This window comes from Schistocerca serialis, chromosome 4 (assembly GCF_023864345.2).
Source record: "Schistocerca serialis cubense isolate TAMUIC-IGC-003099 chromosome 4, iqSchSeri2.2, whole genome shotgun sequence".
Taxonomy (NCBI): Eukaryota; Metazoa; Arthropoda; class Insecta; order Orthoptera; family Acrididae; genus Schistocerca; species Schistocerca serialis.
This window is the reverse complement of record NC_064641.1, coordinates 147,681,889-147,704,450: the sequence shown is the minus strand read 5'-3', so window position 1 is coordinate 147,704,450 and position 22,562 is coordinate 147,681,889. Positions and strand designations below refer to the sequence as shown.

Sequence of the window (22,562 nt, the reverse complement as noted above, 5' to 3'; positions counted from 1 at the left end):
CCCTAAGTCATTGTGCTAGCTGCAGTGATGACAGCACTTTGTAACTCACAAGTGAACCCTTCCTCTGATTTTATGCGGCTTTTTTCAACCACTCTCTGCAATGCTCTACGGTCCCTATCCGTCAGTACAAAAGGTCCGCCTGCTCTTGGTGCAGCTGTGTTTGTTCTCTTGCTTCTCTACTTCACAACCAGATCACCATCAGTCGGTCTGGGCAGCTTTAGAAGGGTTGAGGTGTTCCGGATAGATTTGTAACTCAGGTGACATACAATGTCCAGCGCACGTTCGAAGTCAATAAGCTCTCCTGACCGACCCATTCTGCTGTTACTGTCCTCTGCTGACACCACAATATTTCCCCCATCCTCTTATACTGGCGGGTCCGACTCTCATGACGTCTAGTAGTCAATTCCGCATTACATAGTGGTGTCTGGATACTTCTGAGCAGACAGTGTATTCAACAAATAACTGATGATATCGGCTGTAAGTCCTATTGTCAGACGAACGAGATTAGCGCAGGAGAGAAAAAAGAAAAAGCACCACAGAAACAGCCAGGAGAAAATAGAAGCGAGATGTTGACAGAGAGTAACGCCGCATACCCTGTCGGAAAAAAATCGCAACACCGAGAACGAGTTGTACGGCATAAACGGAAGTTGGCGGAGGTGTTTCTATATCAAAAAGATGACGTCTATTCAGACTTCGCACCAGTCGCCTGAAAGCGGCGCTAGTGGAGCCACAATGAGGCTACAAATCAGGTTTGCTTTCAATGCACGGTGTCGGTTACCTTTCAGATTGGACGAGGTGAGTTGATCTTAGTCACGAATACCTTTAAGATGATAAAGACGCCATTACCAATACCTCACAGAGTTTGAACGAGGTCATGAAACAGGGATTCGAGAAGCTGGATGTTCCTTCTGCGATACTGCAGAAAGAGTTGCCTGGAATGTAGCCACTGCACATGGAAGTAGTTGTCACGAGACTGTAAGCTCGCAAGTTGACTGGGCAACTGACGGACGGATAGCATTACCGAGAGGGAAGAACACTGTGTTCGGCGTATGGCTCTGCCGCATCGTACCGCATCGTACAGAATCTGCAGCAGTAGTCTGAGCAGCAGCCGGCCCCACGGTGATACAACAGACTGTTACAAATCGGTTACTTCAAGGGCAGCTCCGAGCCAAACGCTCAGTAGCGTGCATGCCACTGACCCAAAACCACGAGTTCAGTGGTGTCAGGCGAGAGCTCATTGGAGAACAGCATGGAAGTCTGTTGTGGACGTGCTACGAACCTGTCTGTGTGCTAGACACATGGATCTACACATGGAATTATGGTCTGAGGTTCGTATTGGTAAGAGAGCAGGGACACTCTAGTGCTCATCCCGCGCTCTCTAACTACAGATACGGACGTCAGTCATGTGATTCTGACTGTTGTGCTGCTATTCATGAATAGCATTCCAGGGGAGTTTTCCAACAGTATAACTCTTGCTCGCATACCGCTATTGTAATCTAAAAGGCTCTAAGGAGTGTCAACATATTGCCTTGGCCTGCTCGATTACTGCATCTGTTTCCAATCGGGCACATACGGGACATCATCGACCGACAACTCCAGTTTCATCCACAAACGACATTCACCCCCTCCCCCACTGCCCCCCTCCCCACCCACTATATTGGCGTATCAAGCGCAACAGGCTCTTACACCGGTTATTGATGCACCAGAACTTCACATTCGCAATGACTTATCTTGCGCTTACATTAACCTGTGATCTTGCAATGTTTAATCACTTAAAGATGTTACCTAGACAAATGTATTGCTGAAATTTCATAACTCGACAGTAATTTTTATTGATAGTGCGATTTTTGTGCCATCAGTGTATTTTTGAAATATAGTGTTAAATACTGGTATTTCCGTATGAAATATAGAACCTGGAGGAAAGCCCAGCAATCGATCCACTGACGGTGTAGATACATCCAGATTCTTTTGTTTGTTAAAGAGCCCACAGCCGTCGGAAGCCTGGGACTTTTGACGGCGAGCCTGTCTTGGAATTATCTCCACTGCACCAATAATGCAAAATGGGAACGCTGCAAGAGCGTGTACTGGATGCAGCCAGACATAAGGAGGAACAAATCTTCATTGTGGCAGGTATCGTCACCGTTTCACATGCCACATGGAAAGAAATAAATTAACAAATAGAGAAAAGAAATACAGTCTCTGTTTCACAGCTTTAGTTTTTTACGTCTTCTTCCATCTTCTATCACGAATGGGTCGCTTAGGACCCCGCGAAAGCAACCGTCGTTAGCCTTCCTTGCAGGCTAGTACTCATTCACGAACAACGAGTGAGCGTGTTAACATCGCTTCGTCCATCTCTGCCGTTCTCCCTTCTTTCTCAAAGCACCGTATTTATGCGACTTTTCCTATTTCATCTCGGTCCTGTACATTTGCCATCCTAATTCGTCAAGAACTTTTGCTACCTATTTTTGTCAATTGTGCCTAATAATCGCATTTTTGAACGATGTGTGAATCCGTGCCGGCCAGTGTGGCCGAGCAGTTCTAGGCGCTTCAGTCCGGAACCGCGCGACCGCTACGGTTGCAGGTTCGAATCCTGCCTTGGGCGTGGATGTGTGTGGCGTCCTTAGGTTAGTTAGGTTTAAGTAGTTCTAAGTTCTAGGGGACTGGTGACCTCAGAGTGCTCCATAGTGCTCATAGTCATCTGAACCATTTGTTTGTGAATCCGTTGGGTTTGTCAGGTTGGGTCCTTTATTTCTATACGTCCTAGGATTTCTTCATATACGCGATTTTCGGATTTACCTATATATTTCTGCAGAGGTTTTAGATGACATATTACATCTGATATTCTTGACCCTAAGATTTTTCTCTTAATATTACTTTGTATTGCTTCTAATTGGTCTTTTAATGTTTTGTACAGAGAGTTTGCGTCTATGATATGTACAGCACTTCTGTTTCGATCAGTGTTGTATAATGTCTGAATCTACGGTTGTAGGAAAGCCATTTATGGTTATAAATATTTTGCGTTTACTGACGTGCAGTTTCTTTTTCCGGAAGCTTGTATATTCTACGTCCATCTTTTCATTGCAAGTGATATATTCACGAAAGTATTTCAGTTCCTTAATACGGAAAACGTCTCAGGTTCTATCTCACTCAGTGCTATTTTGCTGTAAGGTGTGCTTCTGAAGTTAGGTAAATTTATGAATTCGCATCCAAGCGCCCGAATGCTCCAGTAGTCCGCTATAAACGTTTCTAGTGATGAGCCTGAGCAAGCGTACCCCGCCGTTGCCCCGGAACGTCGTGATCGTTAGGTTTTAGTGCGAGCAACTCGTCGGCGGAGGCGGCATCGCGTGAGTGCGACCGCTCCCGCCCGCCCGGGTTTCCTTTGAAGCGCTCCCAGGCAGCTACAAAAACCTCCGCGTCTGGGGCTTACGATAGTCTCCATAAAACCCTTTACGAGTGGCACCACTGAACATGGAGGTATGCGCGCAGCCGAGTCAAAACAAAAACAGCAGAAGCTTATGCGAATCCTCTGCCACCCCAGGTGGCTGCATATTTATGCAGTTCTCTCAGTGAAATCCCCCGTCTTCCTAGTGTTTCGTTTACTGACAGACTATACAAAATCAGGAAGAGGAGCAACATTCGTTAATGGATTTTGCAACAGGTTTCCCGTACGTGTCTTCCTTCTGTTGTTCTCTTGTTGTGTGCAGGTTACTTGTTTCCTTCTTTTATTTTTTCCTTCCTTAGAAAATTATTAAAACGTGAACCAGAGTCTGCCACTTCCTTCGCCAAAACCAGACTTTACACGTTCCTTCCATTTCATATCGTCGTCCTTTGTAGCTTTTAACATATTCGGCTCATGCGGTTACTTAATCCTTCAATCAAGAGTTAATATCTTATTGTTTTAGACAAGTGCACAATACATATGTGACTGGAAAGCAGATGAACAGATTAAACATATACAGGAACCAAAATACGAGGATAGAGACTAATGGAGAGCGATGGAAATTAAAATTAGAAAAGGAGTAAGATAAGATTCTTCGTAATCACCAAATTTATTTAACATTTTCATGGAAAAAAATTATGAATATCTACTAAGTAAAGATATCAAGCGTTAACGTGAACGAATGGTCACTCAATATAAAAGGTTTTTGGATGATATTGTTCTAAACGATGCACTCAAAACCATATGCGGAAGATACATTCTAGATTTACGACAATGCATAAAAAGTATTAATTTAAAATTAACAGTAAAAAAGAAAATAATGACATTATTCAAATCAAAGATAAAGACACTTGCCATCCACATTGGAAGAAATGTAGATAAAAATACAAATTTTGTTATTTAGACACATTAATTACAAAAGACAGAAATGTAGCATGGAATTCAGAAAAAGAGTTTAAGTAGGAAAATGTGCTCTCACTGGAAGTCGCCTAGTATAGAAAAGGAAATAAATGTCAACCCGTTGATCTTGAGTATGCTCCTATATAGCTGTGAAACCTGGACACTGTTTATGACAGACACAAAGCGCTTAAAAGCAAAAGAAATGTGGCTTTGCAGAAGACAAAGGAGCACGAACTGCACAGAAATCAAATCCAGCAAATATGCTTTCGAAGAAGTCATCTAACGAAAGAATGCCGTAGCAGCTATTCAAAAACAGTAAACAAAACCTTATGAACATTTATTTAGGCACAGCAAGTCTTTTTCGTTGACGTAAATGCGGGGGACCATGACGTTCTTGGAATGACCACATCAATTAATGGAGCATCGCAGGATGGTCTGAACAGAGATACTTGGCAGAAGATAATAGGAATACAACAAAATGTTGTTATTAATTGATTCTTGTATTACTTACTACTGTAATAATAATAGTAATAATAATAATATTTCTTACAACGCAGTATTTCTTGGCAGGAAATGACATTATAGGTATTATTACTAGTAATAAGTTCTTAACAAATACAATTACAAGTATTTCGGGAAATAATACCAAGGGAAAGGACAAAAAAAATTAATTAGTAAAATATCTATTGGCAGTAATAAAAAGTCAAGTTTACGAAGAAATTATGAAACCAGTGCAAAATCGAGAAGTGTGTTTGCACCGTACTGTATGTCCCTTAAAATTTCAACTAAAGCTGAAGTACATTTTGCATACTTTTAGAACTTTTGCTACTTCTTACTGAAGAGCGGTTTCTTCTTAAAGCCAGAATGAAATATTTTTAGTTTATTGTATATTTGTGGTCATAGGGTCTATATTACAACAAACAGTAACCCGTTCGCTTTTGCCTGAGGTAGAGAGAGAGACAGACAGACAGACAGACAGACACACGAGCAGCTCCATGTACTGAGATTCTCGTTTAGCCCAACGTGTTGGTTTCTGCAGGTTAAGTAACCTTAAAAGATTTAATAAAAGTCGGAATGCATGGAGATATATGTAGAAGGCCTTCATCCCAAAGTGAATGTCCAAAATATTGATGATGAGAACAGAGATATGTCGATTTAGGATATTGTATGTTGGTATTTCGTTCGCTGTTGCCTTACCACTGGACTTTTGAAGTGAATACCTAGAAATAAACACGAAATGAAACATTGCTGTATTACAGTGTTAAACATTTCGCTTCAGTGACGGTCAAGAAACTGATTTCAATGAGCAAGCCCTATGAGTTGAGAAAACTGATAGAGTTCTTAATTGTACATCGTTTCCCCAAGAAACAATACGTAATATTTCCCTATCGACATGTTACACTGGCAAGTCTTGTTAATCTTTGGTACAGATCAGACAGGAAAAGTTCAGATGCCAAATCTAGATGTTCAACTCGTGCATAGTGTAACTATTCAGATGCGTCGAACGTTTCCGTTCAAAATAGCCTGCTCAGTGAAAGGTAATCTGCCACAAAGTCATGCTCCTACCACCGCATGGACACAGCGTTAGTGAAAGGACACGTAAAAGTGGACAACAGTTTTGTATCTCAGTTTTTAAGACAAAAGGCTTATTCGTCTCAGAGCTTTCAGACAATTGCAGTTGTCTTAAGAAACGTTACGTGTTTGAGGAGGCGAAAAATATTGGTAGATTCCATTCTACGTTCGTCCCTTGCAGACTTACGATTGGGTGTCTATTCGTCCCGTTTTTGCTGGGACAGTCCCGTTTTCTCCAAAATGTTCTGCTGTCACGAAAGTTATTTGGTGACGCTCAAATGTCCCGCCTTCTTGTGATACCAAGTGGCTAAAGTGTTTTGCGCTATTAGTATATACGCTAGGAAGCGCCATTTGCACAATTCGCTCTACGATTTTTTTTATTTACCGTTATGTTACGCATTGTCGGTAGTATCGATTCATGTTAAGCTGTATTTTCGATGTGTTTGGATAGTAAGCATTTCTGTTCCCACTGTAGTAACCAAATCTCAAGGCGTTAAAGTGGATACATGACATTTTTAAATCTATACAATCACTGTTTCATCAAAGCAATAAGAAGGTGTGTTTTTGACGGTAATATAAAATTGAGTTTCCTTTTATCACTGGTAGTGGAGATACTGTAGAATGTATATGTGTTTTCCTTAATGATCTCTTAGTTGTTAGTGGAAAAAAGAGAATGAAAGCTGAAACAGTGAAGACCTTGCTCATTGTCGAAACCCACTTTAATGAGGTAGCATGTGTTCACTTTGTGACAAAATGTCAAAGAAATGAGTATTTCATGATGAAATACGTAAAAGTGAACATTACTGTGACAGTGTTGCATAATAATTCTAAAAAGTTATTTGGGATCATATGAGTGCATGATGCCAAAGTAAAGTTCTACGTACATTAAATTTTCTCAATACTGTCTGTATCCCTGTATTCCGCTAATTGTCCCAGGTTTCTTCCTTAACTTTTCAGTGGTCCCATTTTTAATAAAAATAGAATGAACACCCTGACTTACAATCGATTACTAACTAACCATACAGAACACATTTGCTATTTCACCATATTCAAGAAAGTGCACGGCATTATCCCAACAGCTAACGAAGATCTCTCGTTTACCGTTCCATACCCTTATTTTATTTATTGTTGCTCAGAATTTATCACAGTTTCCAAACTTTCTCACTGTCGTGAGTGATTTTCAACATGGACAACTACTGTCATATGGGCCACATCGAACAATTTGGGGGTAATAATGACTTTCGGCTGAACTTAAATTAGAATAAATGAAAAATAGTGAGCAAAAGTAATACCAACATCTAGTAAGATTTGAGTACTGAACTTAACTCTTATTTAGGAAATAATCAGGCGTAGTGAACTGAATTGGGGAGAACTCGCGAAAGCAGTCGTTGCGAGAACAACCAAAATACGTACTAGTGGATGAATTGTAGGGACGTGTAGTGTATCTCCAAAGGAGAACAGAGAGAGTTACACGAGGTATTCTCCCGCACTCATTTTAGTGGCACGGTTTCAAGGAGATAAGCATTACAATTGTATATTCATTATACATAAAATATAGTTCCCAATGAAATTCGTCATAAATACTACATCTCAATTTTGAGCAAAAAATGTAATGCAAGCAGCTACAGTACTAAAATACCAAATGCCAAACTTTAGATATTACTACAGCCGTCAGTGGCTGTGAAAGGAGCTACAAAATTCTTTGACCACTTATCCAACAACATAAAGCGAATTTTAAATATAATCTGAAATTGAAACTTCCTGGCAGATTAAAACTGTGCGTCGGACCGAGACCCGAACTCGGGACTTTTGCCTTTCGCGGGCAAGTGCTCTACCAACTGAGCTACCCAGGCACGACTCACGCCCCCTCCTCACAGCTTTAATTCCGCCAGTACCTCGTCTCCTACCTTCCAAATTTCACAGAAGCTCTCCTGCGAACCTCCTTTCTTCGAGGAGTGCTAGTTCTGCAAGGTTCGCAGGAGAGCTTCTGTGAAATTTGGAAGGTAGGAGACGAGGTACTGGCGGAATTAAAGCTGTGAGGAGGGGGCGTGAGTCGTGCTTGGGTAGCTCAGTTGATAGAGCACTTGCCCGCGAAAGGCAAAAGTCCCGAGTTCGGGTCTCGGTGCGGCACGAAATTTTAATCTGCCAGGAAGTTTCATATCAGTGCACGCTCCGCTGCAGAGTGAAAATTTCATTCTAATCTGAAATTATTTCTTCACCATAACAGTTTCGATTTAGTACACGAATACTTAACTAAACTCAGATGTACCATGTTGTACAGCGGAAAAGAAATGTTTACTTTGTTCATAAATCTGTGTTGCATTTCTAACAAGAGCAGCGAAAGTAACTAAAAGATTCGTTTTTATGAAGTTAAAGTAACTGCGATATCTAACAATTTGTAAGAAATAAGCTTATAGCCAAACTCACAAATAAATAAATATTTATAAATAGCCTGAAAACTGACTTGTCCCACTTAATGTCAGTCCAAATCGTGCAACTGATCAATACAACGTATAATTAAATAATTATACTCGAATAGTGGGAAGAAGCACAACGCACGTTTTGTGAAACACTGCAAAATACTTCAAACAACTAATGTTTGAGACAAAGTGAAAAAAACGGTATTATTGCCATCGTCGTATATTCTGCTTAAGAAATTTAGAAATTAGATGAGAGAGATGCGAGGCCATAAGGATGTAAACACTGAATCGTTTTTCTCACGGTTCACTCGCGAACAGAACAGAAACGTGAAAGCTAAATAACCGTAAACACTCGCTGCCATACACCTGTATCTTATACATTTCGCTTTCTGGCTGAGGCACGTACTCGTTAGTATATCGGGTATTTACAGAAGACGCCTGCGCATGACGATGTAACAAAAACTGAAGTTAAATGTTGTTCCCACTGTTCAGAAACAAAGACGCGTGTTGCTCAGGCAAATAAGGCCGTCTGTGAAGCAAACTAGAGCGCCTTTCTTTCTCGGTACTCCACAAGAGATGTGGCCAGGCGCAACCGCAGAGAGCACAGAACGAGTCCACGGCGCCTGCGCACAGAGAAGGGGTCGCGACGTTTGCACGCTCCTATTGTCTAGTGGCTTCAAGCCGTCACACAGGCGCCAATACCAGACGTTGGCACGCAACCAATACAGCACGCACATGTTCTTCCTCACAGAATGTCGGTGAACCAGCAGGCATACGCACTAATCCCTGATTGCCCACTCTGTACGATATTGCTCAATGTTCAATATAGCGACAGTGAATCACTACACCGTAAATTAGGTGCTGTTTCTGAAACAGTTTTGCAAAACCAAATGTACATTTGACGCTATGTCATTGTTGGCAGCAAATCTTGAGAAGAAGAAGTAATTCCTTGCTGTTTACTCAGGCACTGAAATGCTTCCGATAACGCGCCGTAGCTATCCTTGGGCAGATACACATCCCTTTCATCTACAGCCAAATCAATGAATATATCTCGGGCGGAAACGTATTTGAATGGAACCTCGGTAGGTAGATATACAGTGTGATTTTTTCCGTTGCGTACAAACTCTATGGATTGATCGACGAGAGGATACGGTACAACACAAGTCTAATGAACTTACGTCTGGAAATGCTTGGTTTCCGTGCCAAAGACCATTTGTTCAATCATACACTACTGGCCATTAAAATTGCAACACCAAGAAGAAATGCAGATGATAAACGAGTATTCATTGGGCAAATATATTACACTAGATCTGACATGTGATTACGTTTCCACGCAATTTGGGTGCGTAGATCCTGAGAAATCAGTACCCAGAAGAACCATCTCTGGCCGTAATAATGGCCTTGATACGCCTGGGCATTGAGTCAACACAGCTTGGATGGCGTGTACAGGTACAGCTGCCCATGCAGCTTCAACACTATACCACAGTTCATCAATAGTAGTGACTGGCATATTGTGACGAGCCAGGTGCTCGGCCACCATTGACCAGACTTTTCAATTGGTCAGAGACCTGGAGAATGTGCTGGCCAGGGCAGCAGTCGAACATTTTCTGTATCCAGAAAGGTCCGTACAAGACCTGCAAGACGCGGACGTGCATTCTCCTGCTCAAATGTAGGGTTTCGCAGGGATCGAATGAAGGGTAGAGTCACGGGTCGTAACACATCTGAAATGTAACGGCCACTGTTCAAAGTGCCATCAATGCGAAGAGATGACTGACACGTGTAACCAATGGCACCCCATACCATCACGCCGGGTGATACGCCAGTATGACGATGACGAATACACGCTTCCAATGTGCGTTCACCGCGATGTCGCCAAACAGATGCGAACATCATAATGCTGTAAACAGAACCTGGATACATCCGAAAAATGACGTTTCGCCATTCGTGCACCCAGGTTCGTCGTTGAGTACACCATCTCAGGCGCTCCTGTCTGTGATGCAGTGTCAAGGGTAACCGCAGCCATGGTCTCCGAGCTGATAGTTCATGCTACTGCAAACGTCGTCGAACTGTTCGTGCAGATGGTTGTTGTCTTGCAAACATTCCCATCTGTTGACTCAGGGATCGAGACGAGGCTCCACGATCCGTTACAGCAATGCGGATAAGATGCCTGGCATCTCGACTGCTAGTGATACGAGGCCGTTGGGATCCAGCACGGCGTTCCGTATTACCCTCCTGAACCCGCCGATTCCATATTCTGCTAACAGTCATTGGATCTCGACCAACGCGAGCAGCAGTGTCGCGATACGATTAACCGCAATCGCGATAGGCTACAATCCGACCTTTTTCAAAGTCGGAAACGTGATGGTACGCATTTCTCCTCCTTACACGAGACATCACAACAACGTTTCACCAGGCAACGCCGGTCAACTGCTGTTTGTGTATGAGAAATCGGTTGGAAACTTTCCTCATGCAGCACGTTGTAGGTGTCGCCACAGGCGCCAACCTTGTGTGAATGCTCTGAAAAGCTAGTCATTTGCATATAACAGCATCTTCTTCCTGTCGGTTAAATGTCGCATCTGTAGCACGTCATCTTCGTGGTGTAGCAATTTTAATGGCCAGTGGTGTACTTTGTTACAGAGACTGCGTTCTAATAGGCGCTGTACCGTACAGGCACAGTTATGGTGCATGGTCTGCTGCTGGAGGATAGTACTGTTCCTCGTACTTCATGCCCTAACGCCCTCCCCTGCCATAGTATTTGTTAATGTTGTGTCCAATTCACTTCTCTTGCTGGTGGATGTGACACAGCGTTGTACGCAATGGTTCCTTACTCGAGTCGAGAGCTTGCCGACATGGTGTTTACGTACGGAAAGACAAATGGCAACGAGCGGTGAGCAGCAGGGCTGCATCAGGAGACCTATCACCGCCGACAACAGCCACAGCATTCAGTGTCTGCAACAGTGTTTCGCCGTTTGTCTGAGACAGGGTCGTTTCAGGAAGCAGGAAATGGTGAAGGACGTACCCGAAATGTTCGGACACCAGACTTGGAGGAAAATGTGATTAACTCTGTGGAAGGCGACAGCCGTGTTAGTAGCAGGCAGCTGACCCGGCAGTACAGGGTAAGTCGACGACCATGTGGAACATTCTCCATGACAGTTGTTCATTGGTTAGTTAGTTACGTGTTCCATTGATCAGTAGCACAGAAAACCGTTATGATGTGGAACGTGTCAAATGCACAAGAAATGCGTACAGGAAACAAGTTTTTTTTACATTATAGTGTTATACCTAAATATTCCTATTAGCTATCCCATTCCCTTAAGTGGCACAAAATTCAAATATTATATCTCCAGATTAATTTACTCTCATTCAAGGATTCATCTATGATATAGAAGGAGTTGTCAAGGAGGTATGATTTCAATTTGTTTTTGAGATTATTACTGCTGTCTGTCAGACATTTTATTCCATCTGGTAATTTATCAAAAAGTTTTATAGCAGCATATTTTATCTCTTTCTGTGCCAAAGATAGGTTAAGTAAAGAATAGTGTAGGTCTTTCTTTTCTCTGGTATTGTAATCATGAATGTCGCTGTTGATTTTAAATTGGTCCATGTTGTTGAGAAAATATTTCATTACTGAGTAAATGAACTGTGAAGCAGTTGTAAGAATTCCTAACGTTTTAAACAGACACTTACAAGACGTGCGACTGTGAATCCCACACATTATTCTAACTACTTTCTTTTGAGCAGTGAATACCTTTTGCTTAAGTGTTGAGTTGCCCCAGAATATTATTCTGTATGACAGCAGAGAGTGGAAGTATGCAAAGTATGTTAGCTTACTAATTTCTACAGCCTCTAAATTGGCAATTATTCTGATTGCAAAAGTTGCTGAACCTAGTCGCTTTAGGAGATCCAAAATATGATTTTCCAATTAAGATTCTCATCTATATGTATACACAAAAACTTAGTATGCTCTAACCTGGCTACTGACTTCTTGTGATATGCTATGTTTATTGAAGGAATTATACTTTTTGCAGCAGAAAATTGGATGTACTGTGTTTTTGCAAAGTTCAAAGCAAGCCCATTCGCAGAAAAACAATTAATAACTTTTCCAAAGACCTTATTTGTATCATTTTCTATCGGACTTTCTTTTACTGGATTAATAATTTCAGCTCAGCATCCTGTTTCACATAATAAGGGAGGTCATTCACATATGACAAGAACAGGAGAGGACCCATAATCGAACCTTGTGGAACACCTAATGTAATTTCACCACAGTTAGATGAAGTGGCAAACTCCTTTGAATCACTTGAAGCATGTAAAGAGACTTTTTGCTTCTTGTTCTGTAGATATGACTTAAACCACTCATATGTTGTGCCCATTTATACCATAGAATTGTTATTACCCTTATCAGTTACAGTGTATTCAGGCCTTACTAGCGAAACACATTCCACATTGGGATCAGTTTTGTCACTGGTTTCTTCACCAGGCAACTACGATTCCTGGATTTGTGTCATCAATCCTATTCACAGACGAGGCCACCTTTACGAGGAGTGGTATCTTCAACTTTCATAACAGCCATCTTCAACTTTCATAACAGCATGCAGAAACCCCATGGTGACAGCGAATCATCAGCATCGGTGCAGCCGGGTTGTGTGGGCCTGGGTAATTGGTGACCATATTTTGGGACCAGTCTTCCTTCCACGTCACCTAACAAGCCGGAACTATCGGCGTTTCTTGTGCGTGACTCTGCCCCCTGCTGGAAAAAGTCCCATCGATGATTCGAAGGGTTGTGTGGCTGCTACGTGATGGTGCTCCAGCCCACTTCGCCGTTAACGTCCGGGAGCATCTCAGTCTGTCTTCCTTGGTCGATGGATTGGACGAGAGGGCCCAGCTGTATGGCCTGCTCATTCACCGGATCTCAACTCTGGCACTGTTCAGATGTAGTCTGGCAGATGCGAACGCATGGGACAGGATATGCTAAGGCGCGTACACTCATGCGTTGAGGCACATAGAACCCATTTTCAACACTTACTATAATCGTGGGTACATGGTGCAGCGCGTGTTAGACAGCAGTCTCTGTAACAATGTATGAGTGAATAAATGATCACTAGCATGGAAACCATCGTCGATCAGTCGCTAGAGTTTGTACTCGGTGGAAAAAGTCACCCTGCATACTAATTGTTCGAAGAACTCGAATAGTGTAGTTGGTCCATACTTTAAAAGCGTGACGCGACGGGGAGGCAGAAAAGAGCAGTAACAGTCTTCTAGGGATCAATTTTGCAAAACGACTGTCAGAGAGTAGGATTACAATACGATCGGACTCACAATATTAAAGCACTATAGTCACAATACAAGCGGTTTCCTTCCGTGCGCAGCTTAGAAGAAGCAAGGGATCTTTCAAGACAGAATAAAATCGTCATGTTCGCATCGGAGTCACAGCGGAATTAAGGCACTGATGAAATGGACGCTTGGGTTAAGGCAGCAGTGTTCTGCGGACCAATGAAACACAACCAACTATTGCTGTGTGGTTTCTTCTGTAACACCAGGACCCAAAATATGAATTAATGGACTGACAAGTTGCAACCGTCATACGACAGTAAAGGAGGACATTATGGACACTGCTTCCTAATCTGACAAATCAAACTTGTCACAAGAAAACGTAATCGCACAAGAGACTTCCTACTGACAAAATCGAGCCTTAGGTATAATCACGGGAGATTCTGCCAGAAACACAAATTTATTCAATAAGTGACTGAGGTTCAGAGGAAGATCTAGATCGTATTTTCTTCAGCTGCCCCCAGAGACAGCATAACACCACGAAATTCCTACAGGAGATGGTGCACGATGTAGGAAACGAACGTCAAAACATTATTATCGATTATCGATCTAGCCGTACACAGAAATCATTACAATTTTTTGTAGAGAGTCGGCCGAAGGTATAGACAATGTTTCAAGTATATAAATCAGCAGTTGGTTATCATATATCAAAATAATCATACGAAATTAACATGTTTTATGTAATAATTGTTGTATGTGTAAATATGGCAGGTTGCGTTGTTCTGGGTATTATGTCCCTCCAGAGGTATATTTCACTTATATTTGTATAAAACACGCGATGAGTGGCTGTATGGGTTATGTTCGTCTCCCAATAAATTAATGAAAAACAACTTCGTGGCATCTGAGAACACTTTTGCAGCATGCTGTTGAATTTAGTTAGTCGCTGGTTGTCAAACACAAATATGTAGTTCTTGGTCAAACACAAATATATAGTTTTTGGACCAAAAGCTCCTAATGGGACCTGCCTCGAGTATCAGCAGGGTGATTGTAATTGAAATTAAACTTTCAAACAGCTGTAGACATAACACCATTAGTCAGAATGACGTCAAATTGCAACTGAATATTATCGGAAAAGCGGAAAAACGTATGGCAGAAGAAACATAAATGGTTACAAAATGTAAGCAATAGATGGTACTGTAAGCACCATAATTTAATAGTAGTCGACTTCAAATGACAAATGAATCATGCAACAATGCCTAAGGCGTACGTTTGACGTTAAACAAACTGTATTACTCAGTGTGCGTGGGTGTGCAGGTGTGATACTGTTAGTTACGTAAGCCCATCCGCCACGGCAATGTTCATATCACATCGGATATGAAAAATCTGTTTTTAATTGTCCTGAGACCAAAAACCGCATAAAAAGCATCAGTCAAAATCAAATCGGATTATAAATTTCCGTGCGACTGGAGCAAAACATGTCAATATGCTGTCCACCGTTTTCTGCAGCAAGCTGAAATCGAGAAACAGCATGTTCTACAACCGATCGAAGTGTTTCCGGGGTCACGTTCAGAATGTGTTGCGCAATGCTTGCCTTCAATGCAGATAAGGTTGCAATCGGAACACTGAACACATCTTTCAGATTGCCACACAGCCACAAGTCACACCGATTTAGATCATTTAGATCAGGTGAGCGGGCAGCCAGTCTGTAGGGAAATGGCGGCTGATAAGTCTAGCATTTCCGAAATGGCGCTTCAGCAGCTGCTCAACTGGGTTTGCAATGTGTGGAGGTGCGTCATCTTGTATAAAAATGATCCCATCCACACATCCACGCTGTTGGAGAGCTGAAATGACGTGGTTGCGCAAAGACACTCATAGCGCTTACCAGTGACGGTACAACTAACAGTACCGGAAGCACCTGTCTCTTTGAAAAAATATGGCCCTATGATAAATGATTCCATAAACCTGCACAACAGTCACCTTTTCAGGATGAAGTGGTACTGGTTGATTTGCGTGTGGTTTTTCCGTTGCCCATATTCGACAATTCTGTGTATTGAGTTACGCTGTCAGATAGAAGTGGGCTTCGTCTGTCCACAAAATCTTCCACTACACGGCAAATCATTATACACTTCCATGTGAGCAACAAATTCTAAAGCAAAGGTCTCTCTTTCTGGCAGGTCAACAGAAAGCAATTCGTGCACATGGGTAATTTTGAACTGACAGCAAAGAAGGATGTTTCGTAGGATTTTACGCGCCGTGCTCACGGGTATGTCCAATGTTCGGGAAATTCTCCGTGCACTACACATTCGCGCACCAGCACTCGTTTCGTTCTGCATTACTGTGGCCCCTGCTTCCAGTAACGTGAATCCATTTGTTTCCTCCCTCTAGCAGGTTACACACCAAAAGAATCCGTCTTTTCGAATTTCCGAATCATTTTCTTGATACCCACGGCAGTCATAGGACCACCGCCTTTTTTCAGATCCTTCAGTGTCCGGAACTTCTGCAGAGCGACATGGTGCGGTCATCATTCTTGTAATACAGCTTTACAAGCAAAGCGCGGTCGTGCATTGAGACAGTCATGGCGAACGTTGCAGGCGCGAGAGGAGGAAAAGCCGTGCACCGGACGTGTTCATACCAACAGCAATGTGTCATGCGCATAACAGGTGTTTTCATCTACGTTCTCTGACCCATACAGCGCCATCTATTGATCAATTTTCACACTTTTTTTCCCCTTCTACCATACGTTTTCCCTCTTCTCCGATAATATTCCGTTACAATTTGATGTCATTCTGACCAGTGGTGTTATTTTTACACCGCTTTGAAAGTTTAACAATAACTATAATCACCCTGTATATTAGCTCTGTTACACTTCAAAGCTTAATGGTATTCTTGGCGAAATTGTTAACATACTACAGCTATGCTGTACATACATGCAGCAAATGAATTATTAAAGAACTGCATCCGAAAGATAAAAACACACAGGATCCCCAACAAAAATAAACGAGTGCAACCGGTCTGAATTTCGTAATGATGTGAAGGGTGGCGACTACAAATGCTGCCGATTTAATGCTTAAGTTAGATCATTAAAACAGAGAAGATAACGTGATATCTGTTTCATCAGTTTCAAGATCGTGAAAGCATTTATAGCGACTACAACAAAATCAAAAGACGACAGAAAATGTGCATCGCGGCAGCTGGCAACATTAAAGGTAAAAATCACTTGTTTGAAAAAATATTATCAATATGAGTGCTGGACATTTTGAAATGTGCACGCATGCACTCAGACGTTCAGAACAGGACGGTATAGGGCTGCACAAGAAAGGAAAAAAAAGAATCATTCCACCGAGATATAGATGTGAAATAGGCACCAAACAGAACGGTGTGTGGAACCAATAAGTCTTATAGCTTCTAGTAGCATGTGCGCCAACAGTTGTTTTTAACTTATCAGTAAATGAAAAAACACCAACGATTGCGACAGATATCTGCTTAAGAGTGACAGTGTACTGCCATACTTGGACTTTTTTGAAAAATGTTAGATATGCCGACAATGCACAGAACATTTTCACTATCTCAAAGGAAGGAGAGCATGATATGTGGCTCACGCGAAAAAAGTAAGGTACGAAGCTTAGCGTTTAACATCTCATCGACTACAAGGTCGTTGCTGACGAAGCACGTTCAAAATGGTTCAAATGGCTCTGAGCACTATGGGACTTAACTTCTGAGGTCATCAGTCCCCTAGAACTTAGAACTACTTAAACCTAACTAACCTAAGAACATCACACACACCCATGCCCGAGGCAGGATTCGAACCTGCGACCGTAGCGGTCGCGCGGTTCCAGACGAAGCACGTGCTTGCTTGCATAGGAAAGGAACAGACCGTAATATTCAATGGGACACAACCCAGCATTTGGCATAATATATCTAGAGATTTCCAGACAGGTATCTGAAATGCACACTTTCCAAATACGAGCCTAGAGACTCAACTACTGCCCCGCATGGCCTGGTGACTCACGAGGACTGCAAAAGTTCTACGCCAGTGGTCGTTACTGCTAACTGAGTGTTTTATTCATTACCGCGCAACGGCGTTAATAAAGTCACAGTTGTTACTGGCGGGAATGCAAATACAGGCTGGTCACAGCGCCGCAATGATTAGCAGCATGTTCCGACTGCAAGTGGCATAACGCTGGTCACGCGTGCTAACTAGACACGCACTTATCTCCGCAATCGCCTCTCTTTTTTCGGCCCTGTTGTCGGGTTGTAGCTACCACGCTAAACTCCGATTAACGGAGGCATAATTTCGTAATCGTTTCGCATCTCTTCGCGGGTTTAAAGCCTAAATGACCCGCTGACACAGAAAGCGGGGCAAATAACTCCCTCCCCTGCCCCTGCTGTTTGTAATGAATTCTGCCCTAATCAACTGTTACGGCGAAGCATATCTGCGCCGAGGCGCGCCAATTAGCATAGTTAATTAAAACGCAAATGGCGCCACAAGTGGGGCGGCCTGCTCAAACAGCCGCCTGGCTCCAACCGCGGCGCGCCGACCGGAATTATTCATCGCAACACGTCACAGCCGCCAACTCTGGCCGCGTTAGATATACGCTTTTCGGCCATTAAGGCACTCGTGTAACCGAGTTAAACACACATAGCGAACGCAAGGATAAGCAGAACGGTGCCATGTTAGACCTGATCGAGTCTAGGAATACCAGCGGTTGAAGTAAGAAGTACGTACGAGGGACACTCGTAAAGCTTTATCACCTCGAAGAAAATCAAGCTGCGACCGTGAGATTGGTGTCGGTCTTAGGTATTCTCTGCATATTCACTGTTCCATGTGACTAATTTTTTTTTTCCAAATGGCGGATTATCTGGTGGAGAGCTTGGTTGTAAAAGCCTGCTTTGTTGCTCTTAAGGAAACACTCCACCTCGAAAATCAGCTCGTGTCGTTACGGGAATGCCTGCCACGAAACGGCTTCTTCGTCTGAGGAGATAGGGAGAAGTAACTGTAGAATACTGGAGTGAAACAAAATCTAATTGCCCAGAGCAGTAGCATTTGTGACTTATTTATTTGCTACTTTCGTTTAGTCTGTTATCTACAAAAAGGAACAGACTGAATGTTGCACATGGACTATCGTGAATATAGCACACAATCTGTAGTATTCTCTTTAGCCGCTTGCATGTCGTCTCGTTATCTCTGTAGGGTTGTACCATGGATAGGAAGGAGAGGATATTGGTTGGTGGCCAGAATCCTCGTTCTAGAACGCAAACTACACGCAATTAATAACTTGGTTGAAACTTCCTGGGAAATGAAACTGTGTGCCGGACCGAGACTCGAACTCGGGACCTTTGCCTTTCGCGGGAAAGTGCTCTGCCAACTGAGCTACCCAAGCACGACTCACGCCCCGTCATCACAGCTTTGCTTCTGCCAGTACCTCGCCTCCACAGTTTTAATACGCCAGGAAGTTTCATATCAGCGCACACTCCGCTGCAGAGTGAAAATCTCATCCTGAATAACTTGGGTCTTTATTTATAAACAAAGATCTACTTAATTAAGTTTACATGTACTGTGGTACAAGCTCTCTTTTGTATAGTCCACGTAGCCTCAATACTGTTCACTATAAGGTTGCTACGTGCTTACTGTCTCTGTGCTACAGGTTAAGTCTGCAGCTACGTCTCGGTGACAAGCTGGATCTCACACGGCATACAGGCTCGAACTAACTGGACTACCTAACCGACTAACTAACTAACTGGCTAACTAGCCCTCCGGTCCGCGGCGGCAATCCTAAATACTGGCGGCTGAGAGGGCGTTTGCGGTACGTTTCTAGCGAGTCTTGTTGGCCTCTATCGATACTCTCGTAACCCCTATGCCGCATGGTGTGCCGGCGCCAGTGTGCGCCAGCACACAATATTTTGACGTAATTTCAAATTTGTTAGTAGCAACTAAGAATTCAGATGTTTAAGGAGAAAAATCTACATAGAATATCTACATAAAAAGAAAAATAATAATAATAATAATAATAACTAAAAAAATTCTACGTACTACCATTAGGCCATCTGGCTTACCGATATTGTTCATCCGGAATCAAGAAGGCACTCGGTTTTTTGGTCTCTTACACTATGCAACATTACACTACACAACACTACACTGCATTATTGTACTTGGTGTCGGAACCAAGCTGGATTCCTGACTTGTCTGGATGGTTAGCGCGCTGAGGTGCGACTCTATTGCGCTTGCTGCCGATCTCATTTTTGAGACGTTTGTACTCCTTTTCGCCTGATTCGTTTGCTGCATTTTTATATTTTCTCCTTTCATCAGTTAAATTCAATATCTCTTCTGTTACCCAAGGATTTCTACTAGCCCTTGATAATCTGCTGATTTCTCTACTTCATCTCTCAAAGCTACCCATTCTTCTTCTTCTGTATTTCATTCCCCTGTTCTTGTCAACCGTTCCTTAAAGCTCTCGCTGAAACTGTATGCAACCTCTGGGTCTTTCAATCTAACCAAGTGCCATATCCTTAAATTCCTGCCTTTCGCAGATTTTTCAGTTTTAATCTACAGTTCACAACCAATAAATTGTGGTCAGAGTCCACATCTGGCCTGGAAATGTCTTACAATTTAAAACCTGGTTCCTAAATCTCTGTCTTACCATTATATAATGTATCTGAAACCTTCCAGTGTCTCCAGACCTCTTCCACGTATACAATGGACATACATAACATTTGATAAATTTTGGCACATAGCGGCACGTATGAAGTCGAGCATCCCGCGCTCTATACCGAACGGGATAGGTCAGAAAGCAGCTAATAAAATACAAAATACTGTCCGTCTTGCACTTCCCGGCGACTAGTAACACACGGAAAGTACACAGAGAGATCTGTTACGAGACAGTGGAGGCCTTCGAGTAACAGCGCTCTCAGTTGAGAACCCTGGCGGTTGAGTGACCGAAACTGCAACGCGACATAGCAGCAATCGTGATCAGTGCCCTAGGCTGTCTAGTTAGGCGAGGTGGCGACCGCACGTCCTCTAACGCTCTCCAGCCCGCCGGTCAACGGACTCTGCTGCTCGCGCTGCGATCGGCGCCGCCTCTTGCCACGCGTAATTGCCCCGCTGTTACTTTCTCCTTCCTCTTTTTCGCTCAGCTTCTATTTAGTTGTTCGTCGACTTTATGGCCCACCCCGTGGACGGAGAATTTCGTCTTGGATTTTTCTGAGTATACAAGTCTTACTACTGCAGACAGTGTCAGATGATCTGAGGCTATGTTACTATTTAGGATGGTAATCTGGCTGATCAGAAATCGCCTGAAAGGGCTTATTTATGTTATTCCAGTGCTACTCAACATTGTAATGTACGCTGAGGTGACAAAAGTGTAGGTTAGTCATATAGATGGCGGTAATATCACGTACACGAGGTAAAATAAAATGTAACTGTCGTCTGACTAGGGCCTCTCATCGGGTAGACCGTTCGCCGGGGGCAAGTCTTTCGATTTGACGCCCCTTCGGCGACTTGCGCGTCGATGGGGATGACTAATGATGATTAGGACAACACAACACCCAGTCCCTTGGCGGAGAAAATCTCCGACACAGCCCGGAATCGAAACCGGGCCCTTAGGATTAACATTCTGTCGCGCTGACCACTCAGCTACTGGAGGCGGACACGTACACGAGGTAAGATTAGTGCATTGGCGGGGCTGTCATTTGTACTCAGGTGATTCATGTGAAAAGGTTTCCGACGTGATGATGGCCGCTCGACAGGAATTAACAGACTTTGAACGCGGAATGGTAGTTCTAGCTACACGCACGGGACATTCCATTTCGAAAATCGTTAGGAAATTCAATATTCTGAGATTCACAGTGACAACAGTGTGGCGAGACTACCAAATTTCAGAGACTACCTTTCACCATGGACAACGTAGTGGCCGACGGCCTTCACTTAAAGACCGAGAGCAGTGGCATTTGCGTAGAGTTGTCAGTGCTAACACTGCGTCAAATAAACGCGTAAGTCAATATGGGACGTACGACGAACATATCCGTTAGGAGAGTGCTGCGAAATTTGGCTTCGATAGGCTACGGCAGCAGACGACCGGTACCTCTAATACCCAGTACCACATCCTCTTGCACTGATGCAAGCCTGTATTCGTCGTGGCATACTGTCCACAAGTTCATCACGGCACTGTTGGTCCAGACTGTCCCACTCCTCAACGGCGATTCGGCGTAGATCCCACAGAGTGGTTGGTGGGTCACGTCGTCCATAAACAGCCCTTTTCAGTCTGTCCCAGACATGTCTGATAGGGTTCATGTCTGGAGAACACGCTGGCCACTCTCGTCGAGCGATGTCGTTATCCTGAAGGAAGTCATTCACAAGATGTGCACGATGGGGGCGCGAATTGTCGTCCATGAAGACGAATGCCTCGCCAGTCCGCTGCCGATATGGTTGCACTATCGGTCGGAGGATGGCATTCACGTATTGTACAGCTGTTGCGGCGCCTTCCATGACCACCAGCGGCGTACGTCGGCCCCACATAATGCCATCCCAACACAGCAGGGAATCTTTCGCTGGACAGCGTGTCTAAGGCATCCTGCATGACCGGGTTACCTGCAAACAAATCTCTGACGATTGGCTAGTTGAAGGCATATGCGACACTCATCGGTGAAGAGAACGTGATGCCAATCCTGAGCGGTCAGTTCGGCATGTTGTTGGGCTCATCTGTACCGCGCTGCATGGTGTCGTGGTTGCAAAGATGGACCTCGCCATGGACGCCGGGAGTGAAGTTGCGCGTCGTGCAGCATGTTGCGCACAGTTTGAGTCGTAACTAGACGTCCTGTGGCTGCACGAAAACCACTATTCATCATGGTGGCGTTGCTGTCAGGGTTCCCTCGAGCCATAACCCGCAGGTAGCGGTCATCCACTGCAGTAGCAGCCCTTGGGCGGCCTGAGCGAGGCATGTCATCGACAGTTCCTGTCTCTCTGT

At 43.5% G+C, this 22,562-nt stretch overlaps 1 protein-coding gene across 1 annotated transcript in view; it reads left to right on the top strand.

The window, feature by feature from the left end:
• LOC126474327 (paired box protein Pax-6-like) overlaps positions 1-22,562 on the top strand; it is a 287,364-nt gene that overhangs the window by 75,494 nt on the left and 189,308 nt on the right. The gene's annotated exons all lie outside the window — the stretch shown is intronic.